This window comes from Phocoena phocoena, chromosome 8 (assembly GCF_963924675.1).
Source record: "Phocoena phocoena chromosome 8, mPhoPho1.1, whole genome shotgun sequence".
Classification (NCBI taxonomy): Eukaryota; Metazoa; Chordata; class Mammalia; order Artiodactyla; family Phocoenidae; genus Phocoena; species Phocoena phocoena.
Genome location: NC_089226.1, coordinates 28703528 through 28727865, shown reverse-complemented (window position 1 = coordinate 28727865; position 24338 = coordinate 28703528). Strand labels below are relative to the sequence as shown.

The 24338-nt window shown below is 39.0% G+C and overlaps 1 pseudogene; it reads right to left on the bottom strand.

Moving 5' to 3' along the window:
• Positions 1-2961: 2961 nt before the first annotated feature.
• On the bottom strand, positions 2962-24338 carry LOC136126884 (inactive caspase-12-like; annotated as a pseudogene).

Here is a 24338-nt window from a genome sequence, read left to right as displayed (position 1 = left end):
GAAAGAAAGAAAGAATCAAAGACGGAAAGAAGGCAAGAAGGAAAGAAAGGGGGACGGGAAGAAGGGAGGGAGGGAGGAAGGAAGGAAGGAGGGAAAGAAGGAAAAAAGACAGAAAGAAAGAAGATACAGTAAAATAATATAAAGTATAATAAAGTTATTGAATTAAAAAATACTTATTTAGAAAAAAGGAAAAAAAAAAAGGGACGGATAGAACCTTAGGACAAATGTTGGAAGCAAAGCTATACAGACAAAATCTTACACAGAAGCATATACATACACCCTCACAGAAAGAGGTAAAGGTGAAAAAAATCATAAATCTTGCTCTCAGAGACCACTTCCTCAATTTGGGATGATTCGTTGTCTAAAGGAGGGAAGGAAGGAAGGAAAGAAAGAAGGAAAGAAAGAAAGGAAGAAAGAAAGAAAGAAAGAAAGAAAGAAAGAAAGAAAGAAAGAAAGAAAGAAGGAAAGAAAGAAAGAAAGAAAGAAGGTAAAGTATAATAAAGTTATTAAAATTAATTATTAAGAAAAAAATTGTTTAAAACACCATGGACGGATAGAACCCTAGGACAAATGGTGGAAGCAAGACTATACAGACAAGATCTAACACAGAAGCATACACATACACATTCACAAAAAGAGGAAAAGGGGAAAAAAATCATAGATCTTGCTCCTAAAGTCCACCTCCTCAATTTGGGATCATTCCTTGTCTATTCAGGTATTCCACAGATGCAGGGTACATCAAGTTGATTGTGGAGCTTTAATCAGCTGCTTCTGAGGCTGCTGGGAGAGATTTCCCTTTCTCTTCCTTGTTCTCACAGCTCACAGGGGCTCAGCTTTGGATTTGGCCCTGCCTCTGCGTGTAGGTCGCTGGAGGGCGTCTGTTTTTGGCTCACACAGGACGGGGTTAAAGGAGCCGCTGATTTGGGGGAGCCGCTGATTCGGGGACTCTGGCGCACTTAGGCCAGGGGGAAGGGAGGGGCACTGTGTGCCGGGCGGGCCTGCAGCGGCAGAGGCCGGTGTGACGTTGCACCAGCCTGAGGCCAGCCGTGCGTTCGTTCTCCTGGGGAAGTTGTCCTTGGATCCTGGGAACCTGGCAGTGGCGGGCTGCACAGGCTCTGCGGAAGAGGGGTGTGGAGAGTGACCTGTGCTCGCACACAGGCCCCTTGGTGGCGGCAGCAGCAGCCTTAGCGTCTCCCGCCCGTCTCTGGGGTTCGCGCTTTTAGCCGCGGCTCGCGCCCGTCTCTGGAGTTCCTTTAAGCAGCGCTCTTAAACCCCTCTCCTCGCGCACCAGGAAACAAAGAGGGAAGAAAAAGTCTCTTGCCTCTTCGGCAGGTGCAGACTTTTCCCCGGACTCCCTCCCGGCTAGCCGTGGTGCACTAAGCCCTTCAGGCTATGTTCAAGCTGCCAACCCCAGTCCTCTCCCTGCGCTCTGTCCAAAACCGAAACCCGAGCCTCAGCACGCAGCCCCGCCCGCCCCAGCGGGTGAGCAGACAAGCCTCTTGGTCTGGTGAGTGCCGGTCTGCACCGATCCTCTGTGCGGGAATCTCCCCGCTTTGCCCTCCGCACCCGTTGCTGTGCAGTCTTCCGGGGCTCCGAAGCTCCCCTCTCCGCCTCCCGCAGTCTCCGCCCGTGAAGGGACTTCCTAGTGTGTGGAAACTTTTCCTCCTTCACAGCTCCCTCCCACTGGTGCAGGTGCTGTCGCTATTCTTTTGTCTCTGTTTTTTCTTTTTTTGTTTTGCCCTAACCAGGTACGTGAGGAGTTTCTTGCCTTTTGGGAGGTCTGAGGTCTTCTGCCAGCCTTCAGTAGGTGTTCTATAGGAGTTGTTCCACATGTAGATGTATTTCTGGTGTATCTGTGGGGAGGAAGATGATCTCCACGTCTTACTCTTCCGCCATCTTCAAGGTCCCCCGTAATTGACTATTTTTATCTATTAAATTAGTAACAGTATTAAAAAGAGACATGTATCTTCATTTCTCTGCCAATTATTATCAGCATTATTTCTTGTATGCATATAACAAATCTTGGCAACAAAAAAATGTAGAAGTATTTAGACTTGCATCTAGAAATACCAAAAAGGTTAACAAGTATTATTTCTTCATTAAAATTTTTGTTTTTCTATACTTAAAATTTGTTTTGTAATGAGCATGACATATTTATGGTAAAATGAGAAAGCAAGCATAATTTTAAAAGAATTTATGAAGCATTAATACAGCAGTAGTATAGGAGTGATTTTACCCTGTTATTTTTGGAGGATGGGCAGTTGGGAAGTTTATATAAAAATATTCTTAATTAAGTTGACCTTTTAAAATAGTAGATTCATAGGAACCATAATGCCTTAATTTTCCTGGAAAAAATAAAGAGAAGAGAACATGAGTAATTGGCTTCTAAAGATAAGATATAAATAGAACTCATCTCTCCTGTGAGATTTATCTTCACGAAAGGGCTATGGACCCGTCATCCCCAAATGGGAAGATCTACGCTAGAAGCTCATTGCCTCAGCATAGATCCAGCAATAACAGTTGACACTGTGGTCCAGGCAGCCCTCATCACAAAGAGAGAAGGGATGTGAATCAGCAAAACTGACTTCTCAGAAGTCAGGAAGCTAAACACCTGCTCTACATAGCATGTCCTATTATTTGGTTTTGTGCATGCATAAAAACTAAATATGTTATATTCACTGAGTAGATCCTTGAGAGAAATGAGGACTGAAATGTTTTCTAGCAAGCTACCATTGGACTTATCATTTCATGTGCAGTCATTATACAATGACCAAAGTCAAATAAAACTACAGTTTCACCAGCAGCCAGTAAGAAAAGGCAGATAAGACGAGCCTCAGTGACTACGGTGCTGCAGCACTCTGTCATTGTTCTCCATTCTGTACAGACTTTTTGTATAGACTCTGAGCAGGGAACACCCAAATCCACTTTTTGGATACATTTACCTGGATGCTTTGCATGATTTTAATTCCCAGGGAAGAGGTAGAAATATTGTGTCATGGATAGTCTTTCAATCGTGGGCATCTGGGTCAGTACATTTGGGGTCTCAAATGTATGTTGAACCTAAAATACTAAAGAAATCTTTTTAAAAAAATTTAAAAGGGAATTCTGGACTTCTTCTCAGAAGTGAGTATATAGTATACAGTTTGTATTAAGGCTGTGGTCAGATAGTACAATATAAACAGAAGAACTTTTTAGCTTTTCCTTGGATATAGTACCTACACAAATGAAATAGTACTCTCAAAAGCACTCATTAAATAAGCAAGCCTATCAGAATCAGAAAAACTCACTCTGGTTCTACATAGTGTGCTTCCAAAAACTTCCTCTTTAAATAAACTTGGAGTGCAGGAAGGAGCATCAAGATGACTTAAGAGCTTCACGATTCACAGAAAAGCTTTGCAAACAGTTCTACAGGGTTTTCTGGGACATAAATTGAAAAGACATAGAGATTCCTACCTTTCGAAAAATCTTCTGCAACTGATAACACCAAGAATATTCGTTGAAGTAGTAGATAAGTTGGGAAATGAAGAGAGAGCCATTTGTGTCAAGTATCCGAGAAACATTGCCTGAAAATAAACGGTTTTAAAATAATGGGGGGATTCAGCCACCATATAAGTGTACAAGACTCTTAGAGCCATAGCTTTTGAACAAAGTTTGATTCTGGTGCTTCATAGGAAGGAGGGAGGTCAAATCTGGATAATGCTGAGATGTCTCCATAACAGGTCCAGAGAAGCCATCATAGACCCTCAATTATAAATTCCTTTGACTTTCTTAGTAGGCAGGGCCAACATTACGGCCTCTAGGACTGCAAGTAGCAGAAAAGAACATAAATCCTTTGAGCATTTACTACATAATAGAATAAAAGAAGCCAGGTCTTGACAGTCGTTGACTCTGGGCCTCCTCTTCATCCATACTGTTTTAATACTATAATTTTTTGCACTCACTGTTTTATTGAGTAAACATCTATTTTTTTTAACATCTTTATTGGAGTATAATTGCTTTACAATGGTGTGTTAGTTTCTGCTTTATTACAAAGTGAATCAGTTATACATATACATATGTTCCCATACCTCTTCCCTGTTGCATCTCCCTCCCTCCCACCCTCCCTATCCCACCCCTCTAGGTGGTCACAAACCACCAAGCTGATCTCCCTGTGCTATGAGGCTACTTCCCACTAGCTACCTATTTTACGTTTGGTAGTGTATATATGTCCATGCCACTCTCACTTTGTCCCAGCTTACCCTTCCCCCTCCACATATCCTCAAGTCCATGCTCTAGTACGTCTGTGTCTTTATTCCCATCTTACTCCTAGGTTCTTCATGACCTTTTTTTTTTTTCTTAGATTCCATATATATGTGTTAGCATACGGTATTTGTTTTTCTCTTTCTGACTTAACTTAACTCTGTATGACAGACTCTAGGTGAACATCTTTTGAATTATTACCTCTCTTTACCATTGCAATGTGATCAAATTTCTCTTATCAGAAAAAGCTAATATTCTCTGGTCACTTTATCTGAAACTACCTTCCTATTTCTCCTTCCTTTTTATAGTTAAATTTATCTAATTTATCTATACTCAACATCTTCATTTCCTCCTAGCCTGCTCACTCCTGTCTGTCTTCTCCTTCCCACAACAATTTTACCAAATGACTTTCCCCAAGGTCATACATGACCTCTAATTCATTAAGTCTAATGGTCATTTATCAGGCCCCACATTTACCTGGTCTCCCATTCACATCAGAAAATATTGGTAACTCCAACAGATTCTTTCTTCATAACTCTGACAACATATCCTCCTAGTTTTCTTATTCCCTGACCATACTTTCTTAGTATAATTTGTTGACTAATATTTCTGTCTCAGATCGTAAACTCTAGAGTTCTTCAAACCTTAGCTTTAGGATTTATTCTCCTTCTATTCTCTGTTGCTAGATAAATTGATCCATTTTTAGAATATTAGATATCATTCTTAGGCAAGCATCTCCCAAAATTCAAATGCTCTCTCCTCTAGAATATACAGCTATGTAACTCTCCACTCTTCATTTCATCTTGAAATATGCCAAAGGCATCTCAAATTTTCTGGCAGGATTTCCATTTTAATGAATAAACCATAGTTCTCCACTGCAAACTTGAGTCACCTCAATCATGTCTTCATGTTCATCAGACATACTTGCTAAACTACTAGGCCATATAAATTTTATATACTAATTATTTCCTGGATCCAAATATTTATCTCATCCCAAGAATATCATTATCACCTATGGCTTGTAATACTGCAATGGCATTTTAACCTATCTCCCTACATCTAATTTTGTTGTACTGTAATTCATTCTCCACAGAATCCTCACAGTGATCATCTTAAAAGAGACACACAGATGGCCAAAAGGGACATGAAAAGATGCTCAACATAACAAATTATTAGAGAAATGCAAATCAAATCTATAGTGAGGTATCACTTCACACCAAGCAGAATGGCCAACATCAAAAAGTCTACACAAATAATAAATGCTGGAGAGGGTGTGGAGAAAAAGGAACCCTCCTAAATTATTGGTAGGAATGTAAATTGGTGTAGCCACTATGGAAAACAGTATGAAGTTTCCTTAAGAAACTAAGCATAGAGCTACCATATGTTCCTGCAATCCCACTCCTGAGCATATATCTGGAGAAAACCATAATTCAAAAAGATACATGCACCCCAATGTTCATAGAAGCACTATTTACAATAGCCAAGACATGGAAGAAACTTGTGTCTATTGACAGATGAATGGATAAAGAAAATGTGAGATTATATATATATATATATATATATATATATATATATATATCACAATGGAATACTATTTAGCCATTAAAAAGAATGAAATAATGTCATTTGCAGCAACATGGATGGACCTAGAGATTATCATACTACGTGATGTAAGCCAGACAAAGACAAATATATGATATCACTTATATGTGGACTCTAAAAAAATGATAAAAATGAACTTATTCATAAAATAGATATAGAAGCAGAGACATAGAAAACAAACTTATGGCTTCCAAAGGGGAAAGGGGGGATGGATAAATTAGGAGTTTGGGGTTAAAATATACACACTATGATATATAAAATAGGTAACCAACAAGGACCTACTGTATAGCATAGGAAACTATACTCAATATCTTGTAAAAACCTATAATGAAAGACAATTTAAAAAAAGAATCACTTTTCTGTACACCTGAAACTAAAATAACATTGTAAATCAACTATATTTCAATAAATTTTTTAAAAAGAAAAAAAAAGCAAGAAAATCTTATCATTTCATTGCTTAAAGGTCACCTAAGCAATGAAATAGTATAAAGTAAAATTAGTAGTATAAAGTAAAATTAGTAGTATAAAGTAAAATTAGTATTAAAATATATTAATACAAAAGACCAAATCCTTCCTTAACATATGAGGCCTCAAATTATGTGGCTCTTGTGTACTTCTCCAAATTCCTTCTGGTTACTGTCCCCTGGCTCTGTGTTTTAGCCACACTGGTTCTCTGGTTCTCTTTTCTAAGCTCCTTTCTTTCTTTCTCACGCCTTCCTCGTACACTGCTTTTTTTTTTTTCTGTCTGGAATATTCCTCTCTTACCCTTGTCAGCCTAAAAATGTTAAGAGGCAATAATCAAGCAAAAACATTTATTTGGGATCAAAGAATTGTTATTCAGGGCACACAGATTTGGGTAGCAATCCAAATAGTTTCCCACTAAGGGTCAAAATCAGAGGTTTTTAAAGACAGAAAAGGGAATGTTTACATAATTTGCTTACAAAGAATTTTGATTGGTGTTGCAAGGCAGAAAGCTAGACTTGACTGAACATGATTGGTTGCCAAGGCTATCACTCAGCAAAAGTCCATTGCTGGAGCAAGTAGCAGGTGTTCTTGCAGAGTTATTGGAATATTTGGCATATTTGTAGTTTGGTCCAGCTCAAAAGTTCATGTTTCAGGGCTTCCTTGGAAGCCTGGTGGCGCAGTGGTTGAGAGTCCGCCTGCCGATGCAGGGGACACGGGTTCGTGCCCCGGTCCGGGAAGATCCCACATGCCGTGGGGCAGCTGGGCCTGTGAGCCATGGCCGCTGAGCCTGCGCGTCCGGAGCGTGTGCTCCACAACGGGAGAGGCCACAACAGTTAGAGACCCACATACTGCAAAAAAAAAAAAAAAAAAAATTCATGTTTCAGCTGGTGAGGATGTGCATAAAACTCACTTCGTTAATGGCCTCTCGGCTCCATTTTAAAACCATGTGACATAAATGAGTCTGTTTGATTTTGTCTTTCATGCCCTTGATATGGGTAACTCCTTCATCTTTCAAATGTGAGCACAAATTTTTTCTCTAAAACACATCATATTTGACAATCATTATTTATTTCTGTTAAACATAACAGATATTTTCCCCCAATTAATTTCTGTCTCCCTGGCCTGACCATACACTCTGTAATCTGTAATGTTTAGTGACCATGCCTGCTTTAACTGTGTATCACATGCCCTGCACCTAGTACATTATCTGCACATAGTTATGTATATAAAAATATTAATGCAAGAATTTCACATATTAGACTTTATTTCCTCAATTAAATTAAATAATCTCTTAGAGTATGTATCAGACTGCATATACTTTTTGAACTTCCTTCAATAGCTAAAAGCACAGAACTCTTCTTTCAAATAAAATACAATTAAAACTCCAGAACTCTAGAACTATTCCAGTTGTGTAATGGGTGTTTCCTGTACGGTCTCTTTCCTATTTCCCCAGGTAGACTCAGAGGGTCCTCTAATCCCTTCCTAGTCACAAGCAGCCATGAACCAACAACACTGCATCACCATGGAGCTTTTAAAAAATGAAGACTCTCAGGCCCTGCCCCAGACATACTGAATCAGAAATCTATGTTTTAATGAGGTTCTCAATGATTCCCATGCACATTAAAATTTGAAATTACTACACTAAAGCACTTAGAACTTGTATAAACTAGGTTTTTAAAACTGCCCTTGTTATCTAAATCATTGATAAAACAATATCACGAATGACTGTTAAATAGATTTTCTACAGGTATGACCATGAGCAATCAAGAATATTTTTTATTTCTACCTTCTACTCTGACTTTCCTGCCAAAGAAAGATTTTCAGTCACTGATTGCACTCTCATGAAGTCAGGCATTTGAATGTTAACTAATAACCTAAGACTAGATTCAAATAACAGGCCGATAGGTGTTGAGCAAGCATGTGTTGAGCAAGCTTTACAATTTCACTGGTTGGTTCATTTAGTTGTTAGTAGATCATCAGGTGGACCAAATCTGAGAAGATGATACATTTCTGTGCCATTGCTACATCTAAAAAACCTCTTGATTTATGTATAGACTGTCTTAAATCTGGGTCTTCACCGAAGTCCTGTTTATTTTGAAAATTTCCTCCAGTATCAATACATACACGTTTCCAGTCATGAAAATCTCAATACTTAAATATCTTCCCCACCTAAATATCTCATTAGTTAGGGAAGAAATGTTCTTATATTAGTGATAAGATATGATCATAACCAAGCCTGTGATCAAGAAACTAACAGGAGATCTAGAAATTGTTCTCTCTGAAGTCACTTACATGAAGTCAAAGATTTGAAAGCAATGAAGTCTTTCTCCACATGGCTGTTTGTAATGGCAACATTCCAGATGGAACACTGCAAGAACTGGTCATACCTATATGCAGAGGCTTCTCTCATGTCAGTCACTCAAAAAACCCCAGCACCTTCTGAGACATCCATGTCTTATAAAAGATGTTATATTAACACACACACATACACACAGAAAGTCTTTTACAATTATTCCTTTCAATATGGCATTTATTAAAAATGCAAATATCTTGCTACTAGAAAAACTGCCTCACTGACTGGGAACCACATAAAGCCCACTTAAGTTTAGAATGACCATGTTGAAAACCTAGTCCCAAATAATCAGGATATTCCTCATTATTCTAGGCTACTTACCATTTCTTAAAAAAAAGAAAAATAGTACAGGCTTATTAAAATTTCTTTCTGGACTGGACCTAAGAGTTGTACTGAAATATTGTTTCTCTCCCCATCCCTGGGAAAATGAAGGTTAGACACTAGACTAATAGAAAGAAGTACATGGCCACTCCCTGGGTTTCCTGAACTCAGACTCACTGCCTCAGCAGGCCTGCATAATGATGACCTTGGGTTTATCTTTTAGACTCTGGCAGTTACAGCTGTTGAAAATTTGGAAGATGGTATCATCACGAAGAATATCTGGGTCTGTCCCACAGATTCCATCCAGGGTGCCATGTGACATAAATACAAGGAATATGCTGTCTGAGGATTAGTGATCTTGGCAGGCATCAAACTGTCTTAGTGCTGTTTCCATTTCCTGAAAAACACTCCAGAATTACTATTGAGGAATTCTCCTTATATAGTTTATACTCAAATATTAGGTGGAATTCACAAAAAGGAGCAAGCACTAAAGAATCAGGTGATTTGGACTGAATGGAATTGTAAGAGAAATTATATTCTGACATAAAACCAGGAAATTAGATGTGTAAAATATTAAAGTTAGTAGAGATTTTACATAACATCTAGCCCAATGGTTTTCAATAGAACCTTACACTTAAGAAGATACTGGGAGATGGAGTATAATGAGGGGCAAGTGAGATGATATGTCTCCAATACGAGAGCTTTGCTTTCATCTGTTTTACATGTTGGAGTTCCTGTAAGTTTTTATTAAAAAAGAGAGAGACAGAGACAGAGGCAGAGACAGAGACAGAGAGAATTTTCTATTGACAAAAATTAGAAACACAACAAATTCCTTCATCTTGGAACAGCAGAAAGTTAGGTTTAAAATGGTTTGTCTAAAGCCCTCTGAGATTATTTTTGGCATGGCCAGAATAATATTTTCTTTATGTGTGTATGTGCAATTTTTTTCTACACACATTTACATTTACACAGATGATATTGAAATTGTAAAAGTCTCATAAGCTCTTTCTGTAGATATCAGTAACTTTCAGGGTCCAGAGCTTATGTCTCATCCAGGCTATCAAGTAATAGATGCCTCCCAGATTGAGAACTTCAGAAAGGTCCCACATTTGGGGGGAAATACTGCTACATAGAGCTGATCTAAATATTTTCTATGAGACTGTGCACGGGAGGAGGCTGAAATTAAGGGAATCATATTCTGGAGCAAATATAATTTCTATAACATGCATTTTATTCTTACAGCTGCTAAGAAAGAAGTTCAAAACTGTTTAGGAGGGAAGGAAGCTTGTCCCACTCTCCTGGTCCATTACCAGAACTGTGAGATCCTCTTTTACAACCACTGAGTATCCAAGGTTTTCAAGCAAATCTTGCATTCCCAAAAGGTCAACCCCAGAACCATATCGATTAGAAAGATAGTTAAATTCTTTGTTGCAGATGATGAGGGCCAGGCATGTCCAGACTTCATTCTCCATCACTGGATATAAATGCAATTAACAGACACAAAATGAGTTGCTCCAGACCTCCTAATTTTGCCTCCAAAGTTCATACAAAACAGCCCCTTTCAATTAAATAGTGGATGGCTGGAGAGCCTGGAAATGGAAATATATTCTCTTGAGGAAAGAGGCAATACCTGAAATTGAAAACATATACTAGGTCTGAGTATACACTCTAGGAACTTGGCTTTTGTTGGGTGGTGGATAGGAGTTCAGAATGTGATGGAAGAGACAGGAAATCAAATGTAAGAACCAGTTAATTAGATAAGATGATTAAATAACATCTTGTGCCTTTGGTCTGATCTTAGGACATTTGTAACAAGAACTAAAATTGAGTGAGTCCCGGTATCTTGTTTAAATGGAAAATCTTCCAAAGCATATCACCTCATCTGTCTTTGTTGTCTTCAGTGTATGGAAATGATCAGGAGGACAAAGTTTTAACTTCCCATGTTGGGAAGCCTGTGTTTCCTGAGGAGCTAAAAGAGAAAAAATAGCTCATTAAACAGTAGCATCCACTGTCATGAAGTCATGCAGATCTTTGACTGGGCTTTCATTCTCCAGAAATGCTTACTGCCAGCCCACCACAAAGTTTAATATAATAAGAAAATTATTTCATATTTAAAATGACTAAAACACAAATCTTGAATACTCCCCCTTTTGCTTTCTGCTTCTTACTGAACCCACCATAAATTTCTGTTTTTGGTAGTGGTCATAACTTTGATTGCTTTCTCAGACCCAACACACTAGACTCACATAAACATGATATCTAAGATTGGGAAGGAAGCCTAATGTTCATCTTGCCTAATAAGGTCATTATTCAGATATTTGAACTCTGCTGAGTATATACCTACTTTATTATTACCACTCTCTGAAATATCTCCACTAACAGGGTACTTACAACATTCTAAGGCATTTTTGAACAGTTCTGAGCATCATAAAGTGTGAACTTTCCAAGCACTAATATATTTTTTCCACATTGGGAACATACAGAAAAAAAATCTAATTCCTTTTCCTGTAAAGCCCATGAATTCTCCCATGACTTCAACATATCTTTCCCTATGTTTCTATTTTTTTTTGATGTAAATGCCCCATATAAATAATTATTTTTATCTTAATTGTGTTTACAGTACTGTAAGCATAATTAAGACAGGGAAGATGTCTTTAATCTCTGTATTCCTAGTATCTAGAATGATACCTGGCACAGATTAAAAGTTAATGACTGCTTGTTAATGAAGAGTTATCTTCTCATACTTGAAAATAGCTACCACATATCCCCTGGTTCACATTTTCCCTTAGGCAACAAACATTCTATTCCTTCTAATATTTTTGCATAAGAATATCATTGATGGAGGTCAAGATGGCAGAGAAGTAGGAGAATGTGGATGGAGCTCATATCTCCCCACAAATACATCAAGAATACATCTACAAATGGAAAAATTCTCACAGAACATGGCTAAACACTAGCAGAGGGGGGCTTCCCTGGTGGCACAGTGGTTGAGAGTCCGCCTGCTGATGCAGGGGACACGGGTTCGTGCCCCGGTCCGGGAAGATCCCACATGCCGTGGAGCAGCTGGGCCCGTGAGCCATGGCCACTGAGCCTGCGCGTCCAGAGCCTGTGCTCCGCAACGGGAGAGGCCACAGCAGGGAGAGGCCCGTGTACTGCAAAAAAATAAAATAAGATAAAATAAAACACTAGCAGTGGACCTCAGGCACCTAAAAGGACAAGAAAGATCCCTGCATAGCTGGGTAAGATGAGGAAAGGAGAAGGGAAAAGGAAGAGGAGAGGAAGCAGGATGGGAACGGCACCCCTGGGTTGGGGAGCTGAAGGAGAGGAGAGGTTGCTGCATCCAGGGAAGCACCTCACCTGTGGGAAGATCAGTTGGAACAAAAGGGGAGCTTCTGAGGCTGTTGGAAGAGAGTACAGCAACTGGTTTGTGGCAGGCAGGACAGAGTGAGACTTACACAGACAGTCTGTGCCACAGCCCTGCATGCCCCAGCCTGAGATGCGTGTCCACTGGTGTGCACAGGGCATGGGTGTTGGAACATGGTGTATGGAGAGCAAACCCAGGGAAAGAACTGCTGTTTGCTGCAAGGAGATAGCTTAAGGGTACAGGAGTGAGGAAATCTACAACCAGGAATTCTTGTGGAGGAAATCTGGACTGCCGTAGAAGCAAAGCACCAAGGTTAAGTGACAAGGGGTGGAGAAGCCGTTGCAGTCTTTCTCCCCACATGTTGGCCGCTGCCTCCCCAGGCCAGCTCCCTCATGCCCAGGACCACTGCCTTACTGCATTCCCATAACCACCAGGGCTCTTGTGACCCTGGCCTCAGTGCTGCATCCAAGCTCCCTCCCCACTGGGGCAGACTCATGTGCTCCAGGGAAGACTCAGGAGCAGACCTCTGTGGGTGGCCCACATGCAGAGGTGGGGCTGAAACCACAGCTGATCCCACAGGGAACATGCAACTAAGGAAGAAAAACTCAAATCTCTCCTCACAGCTGTGTGAAGATTCAATTGACACCCCCGTGACCAGCCTTGTTATCTCAGCACCTACAGAATGTCTGAATGGGCAACAAGTGCTCCCACAGCCAAGATGGACCTAGCTTTAGCATTTGTAGACTTTGTGGGCACATATACATAGGGTTTGGGCCAGGCTAGAGTCAGAGCTGTCCCCATAGCACCCACAGTAGGTCTAGATCCATGACTACTTGCAATCCTGGGACCTGAATTCAGTGGATCTATGCTGGAGGTCTGGTGAAAAACATATCTGAGAGATACCAGGGACAGTGGCTGGCATACCCACAGTTAAAGTGGGACTGAAAGCAGTGCCAACAGCAGTGTAACCTGAGAGCTCTCACAATGGGTGAAAGGTGACACAACAGAGCACACCCATAGGTGAACAGTTCCAGAGGAGGAATACTCAGTGGCTTCCTTCCCAGTAGGAGTACTGCAATCCTGCCTACCTCAAACCACAGATCAGAAACACAGCTAAGAAACAGATCTGGGGGCCTCTCTTCCAACAACTAGGGAGCATACCCCACCTCTGGCAAGGAAGTAGCAACCACAGGGCAAAGGGGAGGCCCTGCTCAATATCCAGTGCAAGCTCTGGACACTACAACATCAGTCACACCTCCTATAAAGGGAATAACAGCCATCATACAGTGAGGAAAGAGGTGGCAGACATCTATATTAAAAACAACCCTTGCACCAAAAAATACTAAACCCATGCAGGCTACACGGAGAGGTTACACATAAAATAGCCCTCCAATACAGTCTGAGGGTCTGGCATTGGATGGAAGAAGCCACAGAGCATTTTAGTCTTGAAAGCCAGCAGGCTTGTGTGCAAGAGTTCCACAGTGCTGAGGGAAAAAGAGACTCCACTCTTGGAGGGAGACAGCACAAAGCAGTACCTCCATAGGAACCCAGGCTACAACTACCTAGGGGTCTTAGAGGGTCTCCTGGGAAGGCAGATATTAACTATCACTCACTGTGAGTGCAAGGAAACTGGTAGCAGAAGCCCCAGGGAATATTGAATGGAGATCTCCCAGAGGTCCAAATTTCAGCAGAAAGACCTGGTCCCATCCAACAAACTTTAGGCCCCAGAGCTGGAAAGTCTCATGCCAAACAACCAAGGTAGGAACACAGCTCCACCCATCAGAAGACATGCTGCCTAAAGTTGTACTAAGCTCACAACTGCCTCAAAACACACCCTTAGACATGGCCCTGCCCATCAGAGGGACAAGACACAGGCCCATCTGTGAGAGGGCAGGCACCAGTCCCTTCCACAAGGAGGCCTACAAAAGCCCCTGGGCCAACATCACCCACTAGGGAGCAGACACCAGAAACAAGAGGAACTAAGATCCTGCAGCCTGTGGAAAGGGGACTGTAAACATAGAAAGTTAGATAAAATGAGATGATAGAGAAGTATGTCCCAGATAAAGAAACAAGATAAAGCCCCACAAGAACAACTAAATGAAGAGAATATAGGCAATCTACCTGAAAAATAATTCAGAGTAATGATATTAAAGATGGTCCAAAATCTAAGAAAAAGAGTTGAGGCATAGATTGAGAAAATACACGAAATATTTAACAAGGAATGAGTAGATTTAAAGAACAGAGACGCACAATACAATACATGAAATGAAAAATACACTAGAAGGAATAAAGAGCAGAACAACTTAGGCAGAAGAATGAATAGGTGAGCTGGAAGACAGAGTGGTGGAAATCACTGCCAAGAACAGAATAAAGAAAAAAGAATGAAAAGAAATGAGGACAGTCTCAGAGACCTCTGGGACAATATTAAATGCACCAAAATTTGCATTATAGGGGTCTCAAAGGAGAAGAAAAAGAGAAAGGGCCTGAGAAAATATTTGAAGAGATTGTAGATGAAAACTTCCCTAACATGAGAAAGGAAATACTCACTGAAGTCCAGGAAGTGCAGAGAATCCCATACAGGATAATAAACCCAAGGAGGGACACAGCAAGACACATATTAACCAAACTGATAAAAATTAAAGACAAACAAAAATATTAAAAGCAACAAGGGAAAAGCAACAAATAATATACAAGGGAATCCCCATAAGGTTATCAGCTGATTTTTCAGCAGAAACTCTGCAGGTTAGAAAGGAGTGGCAAGATATATTTCAAGCAATGAAAGGGAATAACCTACAACCAAGAATATTCTAACCAGTAGGTCTCTCATTCAGATTCGTTGGAGAAATCAAAGGCTTTACAGACAAGCAAAAGCTAAAAGAATTCAGCACTGTGAAGCTAGCTTTACAACAAACACTAAAGGAACTTCTCTAGGCAAGAAAGAGACCAGCAACATAAAACAATCTTGTACATATATAGAGTACTAAATCAAAACCTCAAGGGAACAACAAACCCCAAAACTACAATAGATATATACATAAAAAAGAAAAATCAACACAAACACAACACTAAAGATGGTCATCAAACCATAAGAGAAGAGAACATAAGAGGAAGGGAAAAAAAAAAAGACCTATAGAAACAAACCCAAAGCAATTAAGAAAATGGCAATAGGAACATACATATCAATAATTACCTTAAATGTAAATGGATTAAATGTTCCATCTCAAAGACATAGACTGGCTGAATGAATATAAAAACAAGACCCATATATATATATATATATACACTGTCTACAAGAGACCCCACTTCACACCTAGGGACACATACAGATTGAAAGTGAGGGTATGGAAAAAGGCATTCCATGTAAATGGAAATAAAAAAAAAGTTGGGGTAGCAATATTTATAGACTTTAAAATAAAGACAAAAGAGGACAAAAGACAAAGAGGACACTACATAATGATCAAGGGATCAATCCATGAAGAAATTATAACAATTGTAAATATATATGCACCCAACAGAGGAGCACCTCAGTATGTAAGGTAAATGCTAACAGCCATGAAAGGGGAAAATGACAGTAATGCAATAGTGGGTGACTTTGGGCTTCCCTGGTGGCACAGTGATTGAAAGTCCGCCTGCTGATGCAGGGGACATGGGTTTGTGACCCGGTCCAGGAAGATCCCACATGCCATGGAGTGGCTGGGTCTGTGAGCCATGGCTGCGGAGCCTGCGTGTCCGGAGCCTGCACTCCGCAACAGGAGAGGCCACAACAGTAAGAGGTCTGCATGCCGCAAAAAATAAAAATAAATAAAAAATAAATGGTGGGTGACTTTAATACCCCAATTACACCAAAGGACAGATCTTCCAGACAGAAAATTAGTAAGGAAACACAGAGTTAAATGACATATTAGACCAGATAAACTTAACTGATATCGATAGGTAATTCCATCTAAAAGCAGCAGAATACACTTTTGTCTCAAGTGCACATGGAACATTCCCCACAACAGATTACATCCTGGGCCACAAATCAAGCCTCAGTAAATTTAAGAAAATTGAAATCATATCAAGCATCTTTTCTAAACACAACAGAAATCAATTACATGAAAAAAAACAACAAAACTGTAAAGAACCCAAACACATGGAGCCTAAACAGTATGTTACTAAACAACCAATGAATCACTGAAGAAATCAAAGGGAAATTAAAAAATACCTAGAGGCAAATGACAACAACAACAATAATGATGATCCAAAACTTATTGGACACAGAAAAGCAGTTCTAAGAGGGAAATTTATAGCAATACAATCTTAGCTGTGGAAACAAGAAAAATCTTAAGTAAACAACTTAACCCTACACTGAAAGCAACTAGAGAAAGAAGAGCAAACAAAACCTAAAGTTAGTATGAAATAAATCATAAATATCAGAGCAGAAATAAATGAAATAGAGATGAAGAAAATAATAGCAAAGATCAATGAAACTAATATCTGGTTCAATTTTTAACAGAACTGATAGATTTTAGCCTGACTCATCAAGAACAAAATGGAGAGGACCCAAATCAATAAAAGTAGAAATGAAAAAGGAGAGGTTACAATGGACACCAGAGAAATACAGAGGATTATATGAGACTACTAAAAGCAACCTTATACCAATAAATGGATAGCTCGAAGAAATGGGCAAATTCTTAGAAAGATACAAGACTGAACCAAACTGAACAAGAAAAAAATAGAAAATATGAACAGACCAATCACAAGTACTGAAATTGAAACTGTGATTAAAGAACTTCCAACAAACAAATGTCCAGGACTAGATGGCTTCACAGGTGAATTGTATGAAACATTTAGAGAAGAGTTAACACCTATCCTCTTTAAACTATTCCAAAAAAAATCACAGAGAAAGGAACATTCCCAAGCTCATTCTCCAAGGCCACCATCATCATGATTCCAAAACCAGCCAAACATATCACAAAAAAAGAAAATTATAGGTCAATATCACTCATGAATATAGATGCAAAAATCCCCAATGAAACACTAGCAAACTGAATCCAACAACACATTAAAAGAATCATACACCATGTTTGAGTGGGATTTATCCCAGGGGTGCAAGAATTCTTCAACATATATAAGTCAATCAATGTGATACACCACATTAACAAACTGAAGAATAAAAACCATAAGATCATCTCAATACATGCAGGAAAATCTTTTGACAATATTCAACACCCATTTATGATAAAAACTCTCCAGAAAGTGGGCATAGAGGGAACCTACCTCAACATAATAAAAGCCATATACCAGAAACCCACAGCAAACATCATTCCCAATGGTGAAAAACCAAAAGCATTTCCTCTAAGATCAAGAACAAGACAAGGATGTCCACTCTTGCCACTACTATTCAACATATATTTGGAAGTCCTAGCCACAGCAATCAGAAAATAAAAAGGAAAAAAAGGAATACAAATTGGAAAAGAGGAAGTAAACTGTCACTGTTTGCAAATGACATGATACTATACATAGAAAATCCTAAAGATGCTACCAGAAAACTACTAGAGCTCATCAATGAATTTGGTAAAGTTTCAGGACACAAAATTAATGCACAGAAATCACTTGCATTCCTATACACTAACAATGAAAGATCAGAAAAGGAAATTAAGGTAACAATCCCATTTACCATCGAATCAAAAAGAATAAAATACCTAAGAATAAACATACCTAAGGAAGCAAGAGAACTGTACTCAGAAAACTATAAGATACTGATGAAACAAATACAAAAAACAAAGAACCTTCTGTTCTTTCCCTCCTACTAAAAAGAAAGATATGGGGCTTCCCTGGTGGCGCAGTGGTTGAGAGTCCGCCTGCTGATGCAGGGGACACGGGTTTGTGCCCTGGTCCGGGAAGATCCCACATGCCGCGGAGCGGCTAGGCCCGTGAGCCATGGCCACTGAGCCTGCGCGTCTGGAGCCTGTGCTCCGCAGCGGGAGAGGCCACAACAGTGAGAGGCCCACATACCGCAAAAAAAAAAAGAAAAGAAAAAGAAAGGTATGTTCTTCCTCTGATCTAAGCGTGATACCACTCCTTATGAGTTCCTTTCCCTCTCACACACAGGAATTTTACTCAAGCATTTATTCAGCCCTATCTTCTAGAGCATCAATTTCTACCTCTCTCCCTTCTATGCTATCCCCGTTGGCATATTAGAATCTTAATTTATCTTTTAAAAACACATTTCCTTGACTCTGTTTCCCCTCCATCTATTGTACCATTTCTCTGCTCCACTTCTCAGCACAGTCGTTAAAGGCATTGTCTATTTTCACTATTTTCATGTTTTCAACTCTGATTTTTTTTTCTTGTATGCATAAAATGGCTATTATCCTCACAACTTAAGCGAAATACCTGTTATCAAGGTTACCACTGACTATTTGTTGCTTTCTTAGCATTTAGCATGGTTGAACACATCTTTCTTGAAAAATGCTCTCTAGGCTTCTGTGATCTTACATTTTCCAGCTACTCTTTCAAAATCTGTCTGTTCATTGCTAACTTTTCCTCTTTTGCCAAACTTCCCAAAGTGGGATTATTCTGTATTAGAGTCTCTGTTATTCTCTATCAACATCTCTCCCTAGGTGGCCTCTTTAGGTGGCACCAACATCTCTCTGTGAATTCCTCAGTTGTACATCACCTGTTTATTCAACATTTTCTCTTGGATGTAACATGTTTTAAACTAAACTTACAAAGAAGGACTTCTGATACCGTCTTCTTCTACAAATAGGTTTCTCCCAAGTTTTCTCTAAACCACAAATTTTCTCTCTCTCAGGAATTGATATCTTTCACCCAGTTGCCAAGCCCAAAACTTAGAATCATTTTTTTGCTATTTTTTTTTATTGGGGTATAGTTGCTTTACAATGTTGTGCTGGTTTCTGCTGTACAGTGAAGTGAATCAGCTGTATGTATACATATATCTCCTCTGTTTTGGATTTCCTTTCCATTTAGGTCACCACAGAGCATTGAGTAGAGTTCCCTATCCTATACAGCAGGTTTTCATTAGTTAACTATTTTATACATATTAGTATAAAATACATACAGATTAGTGTATATATGTCAATCCCAATTTCCCAATTCATCTCACCTCCCTCTTTCCCCCCTTGATGTCCATAAATTTTTTCTCTACATCTGTGTCTCTATTTCTTCTTTGCAAACAGGTTCATCTGTACCATTTTTCTAGATTCCACATACATGCATTAATATACCATATTTGTTTTTCTCTTTCTGACCTACTTCACTCTGTATGACAGCATCTAGGTCTATTCATGTCTCTACAAATCCTTCATTTCTTTCATTAGCCCATATCCAATCCATCTGTAGTTTCTGTTGATTCTATCTCCAAAATAGATCCCAAATATAACCACTTGTTATCATCTCTATTACTGCAACACCAGCTTAAAAGCTATTATCTCTTAACTGAAACACTTAAATAGCTTACAAGTAGATTTTCTATTCTATGTTTATCACTCCTCTGCTCAAAAAATTCTAAAGGCTTTGCATTGCAAATAAAATCCAAATTGTTTTTCATTCTCTCAGAGACCCCACATACTGTGGCCGTCCCAGTGTATCTGACAGCTCCTGCACCCATATGCCCCTCATTTCCTACTCCCCAGCCAGACCAGCCTTCTCTATTATCCTTTTGCATGACAAGACCTTTCCTTACTCACAGCTCTTGTTCTTGTTTCCTCTTTCCATGGAATGTTTTTGCCTTAAAATTTGGCACAATTCCCTTCCTATTGTTCAGTTATATACTGAAATATAATCTCAAAAGAGTTCTCATAACTGTTCACCCTGACTCATGTGTACCACTTCCCTCAACAACAATATCGCTTTCTATGGCCTAATCCTCTTTCTTGTGTACATCCCCTCAAATTATACTGTTTATTTTTTGAGAGTTTACTATATATCTGCCCTCACTACACTGTATGAAAGCAGTAACTTTATCTTGCTCACTGCTATAAACACAGTAATTAAAGTAGCATACTGTAGATTTTCAATTAGTATATGAATATATAATGTATGAATGGATATAACAATGAATAAAGATGACAAAGTTTTTATTCCTTTTGTAAGTTTTTCTGTAACTTTTGAAAATATAGTACTCAGAAGACAATACTATCATTACCCTTTTTATGGATGCTATGGTTCTTTAATGTGGCCCAATAATTAATCAGATTCTTTGGTGACCACATAGTATGTGTGACTCATGCTGTTTTTTTTAATGTGTTTTTCTTAATCACATCCTTATTCTGTTTTGTGCAGTTGGTAGTTGCCTATATCTTTGATGTTTTATGAATCCTTTCAAAGATGTGATCAACTCCATTTAAAAATGTGAGTCTCAGAAACGTTGGTTATACCAGCAAATATGGTTAATCAGTGACAGTGATGGGCTCAGTGTTACAGATTTCTTGGGTTTTACTTCAGTTCTCTTTACACTACACCATAAGGAGTTTCTTTATCTGTCTTTGCTCTAATAATGTCATTATGTGTCCATGATATTATCTATCATAATTAGAACAGATACCTGGGACAATCTAGCATTCTTCTCAGTTTCATAATCTTCACTTTCAACTTCTACATTCTTAGGAGAATTGAATATCAGGGATGTAAATGTTAACCTTACTTTTAAGGGACTTTGTTAGGTGCAGAGGAGAGAAATAAGCCAGATTTTCTGAGCCTCAGTTCAGTGGTCTTTCTACTATAATGTAGGGACGTTGTACAGCTGCCTTATCCCAAGTAATGAATGAGGGTTCCCTTGAGCCACTGGGTTTGGGGGCAGTCACCTGTTGGAGGGAGAGCCAATGCCTGGGCTGATTCAACTTTTTCCTCATCTCTACTTTTTTCACTTTCATCTTCAGATTCTGAGGTGGAATGAAAAAATTTAAGGATCAATGCTCTATTCTGAAGGTTATTTCCAAAGATGAAAACTGACTGAGAACATATAATTTCTAGGCTTTTAAGGAGATACTTTCTAACTGCACTAGAGGTCTAAGAGTTTTCACTTGAGATGTGAAATTTGGAGTCAGTTACCTGTCAAAGAAGAAGATGATTCAGTGCTCTAGATTCATCATTCTCAGTTTCCAGATGAGATCCTGAAATAATAGTAAAATAAAATTTGTTAGCAGAACTAAGTTTATAGAACCTATACACTTCAAACTCTTTCCCTTTCACTGACTAGGAAATGACTATGCTCAGCATGGGGCTGACTACTCTGTGGAGCATGGAGATTTGCCCCATTCTCTAAGTTCCAGGTTTGTTTTAGAAAACTGTAACTTTGTGCTAAGTGAAAGAGGAGGCAGATTTTCTCTGAAACAAAAAAGAACTCATTATCTTCCTCTTCTGTAATTCAAGGAATATTCAAATTCATTAATCAAGGTTTTCTGAAATAGCACTTTTCATTATGAGGAAGAAAAATACATTGTTATACAAAAGTTAGTCTTTCAACAATAGCAAAATAGTCTCAGAGGGTGTTCCAAGAATTGGGGATATACTGATGTATAATTTTACTCTGAACTAGGGGTCAGCAAACTATGGCCCACTGTCCAAATTCAGCCTGACACCTGTTTTTGTAAATAAAGTTTTATTGGAACACATCCACACTTATTTTGTACTTACTTTCTATCGCTGATTCTATACTACAACAGCAGACTTGAGTAATTATTACAGAAACCATATGGTCCGAAAAGCTTGAAATATTTAATCTCTGGCTCATCAAAGAAAAAGTGTGCCAATACATGCTCTAGAGAGAAGGACACATCTATGTTCTTCAAACTTTCAATTTCCCTTTGTCTTCCTTTAACAAGGAGAAATACAGGTTCTCAGAGATTTTTTCCTTGGGTAATCCACAGCTAAGAATAAGATGGTGGATTTTGTTCCACTGATCATTCTATATCTGGGAATGACTCTAAAGGCCACAGTGTATGGCCAGAGTAGCACAGATTAATTAAAGACTATCATTTAATTTAATACAACACCAGCACCATTTATTCCTTTAACAAATATTTACTCATCACCTAATCTGCGTCAGACTGGGGATGATGGAACAGTTGGCCACTGGGTAGATCAGGGCATTTTGTGGCAGTAAATAAGATAGACAGTCAGGCAAAGAAGGTGCTAGAAATGTGAATAGTATATTATCCACTTGCAAAAAGAAATACAAAGGCAAAAACTGCATGAGGATAATAGATAAAGAACAAGTTACTAGCCCTTTACTGAGATACTCACTTAAACTCAGTTGTTTCTTGGGGTTGAAGAAATGGTCCTTAAATATTTTGCCTGCCATTTGCATTTTCTCCATGAGATCACCAACCAGGTCTCCAGTCCTGTTCACAATGTGGTCCACTTCTTCCCCTAATCTTTGTAACTCACCCCTATTTAACACTTTATTTTCCATCAAATCATCAAAAATACCATCAAGCACGTTCCTGGACATTAACTTCACCATGTTGACCGGATCTTCTTTTGGTAGTCTCTTCTCTGTGAGAATGATAGGATTTTAGATACGGAGAGGAGCTTAGATATCTTATTCCAGGCCAGTGGTTCTCAGTTTTAAAAAGAAATCTCCTGAAAAAGCTTGATAAGCAGAGCTTTTTGCACTCTATTCCCAGAAATTATTTTTTGATAGATCAGGGTGGAGCCCATGAATTTACATTACTAACAATTTCTGAGATGGTGCCAAAGCTGCTAGTCTGAGGACCACACTTAGACTAATACTTATGGATGTTCAATTCTCTAATTTTTTTTTTTGGATGGGGAAACTGAGGTCCAGAGAAGTGAAGCAACTTCACTGTAAGTCAGTGAGAATTGACTGACTCAGTCTAGTCTTTGTATCACCGATGATGCCTTCACTTCCTGTCATTTTTATCAATACCTAATTTAAAAACACATTATATTCAATATGTATAGCAGTAAAACATATTACACCTGTAAAAGAATGCATTTTTATTTCCATGGGCAGGGCTGACAGGGCAACTCTCTGTGCAGAGATTGAGAGCACAAACTGTATCTGGTTTGCTCACTGTTATAAACTAAAATTCACACAGAGAGCAGAAATATGGAGGAAACTCAAGTTAACTCTGCATTTTTACTGCATGGCCTTTCACTGTGACAAGGTAACATTTAGGTGAGAACTCTGGGTCAAGTCCAGAAGTCCAAAGAAAAGCCTAAAATCAACAAGAAAGATTTAAAAACATAGGTCCAGATTTTCTAAATTTTCCATTTTTCCAAGAAGTTGTAATGTACTGTCTAAAACACTTTGTTAGCATACTCATTACTGTGCCCCAAGCTTCCATCCCTTACAGTCTCAGAGTAAAATAGTTGTGTCTTGTGTGTGCCCCCTTCATTGCTCCTTCTCCTCTCACCCGTTCCTTCCTCCTGAGCTCTTTCTCCCCACAAAACATAGCCATAATGGAATATTACTCAGCCATAAAAAGAAGCGAAATTGAGCTATTTGTAATGAGGTGGATAGACCTAGAGTCTGTCATACAGAGTGAAGTAAGTCAGAAAGAGAAAGACAAATACCGTATGCTAACGCATATATATGGAATCTAAGAAAAATAATTGTCATGAAGAACCTAGGGGTAAGACAGGAACAAAGACACAGACCTACTAGAGAATGGACTTGAGGATATGGGGAGGGGGATGGGTAAGCTGTGACAAAGCGAGAGAGAGGCATGGACATATATACACTACCAAATGTAAGGTAGATAGCTAGTGGGAAGTGGCCGCATAGCACCACTTGGTGCTATGGGAGATTGGCTTGGTGCTTTGTGACCACCTAGAGGGGTGGGGTATGGAGGGTGGGAGGGAGGGAGACACAAGAGGGAAGAGATATGGGAACATATGTATATGTATAACTGATTGACTTTGTTATAAAGCAGAAATGAACACACCATTGTAAAGCAATTGTACTCCAATAAAGATGTAAAAAAAAAAAACAAAACAGAAAACCTGGAGCGACTCACCAGCCAT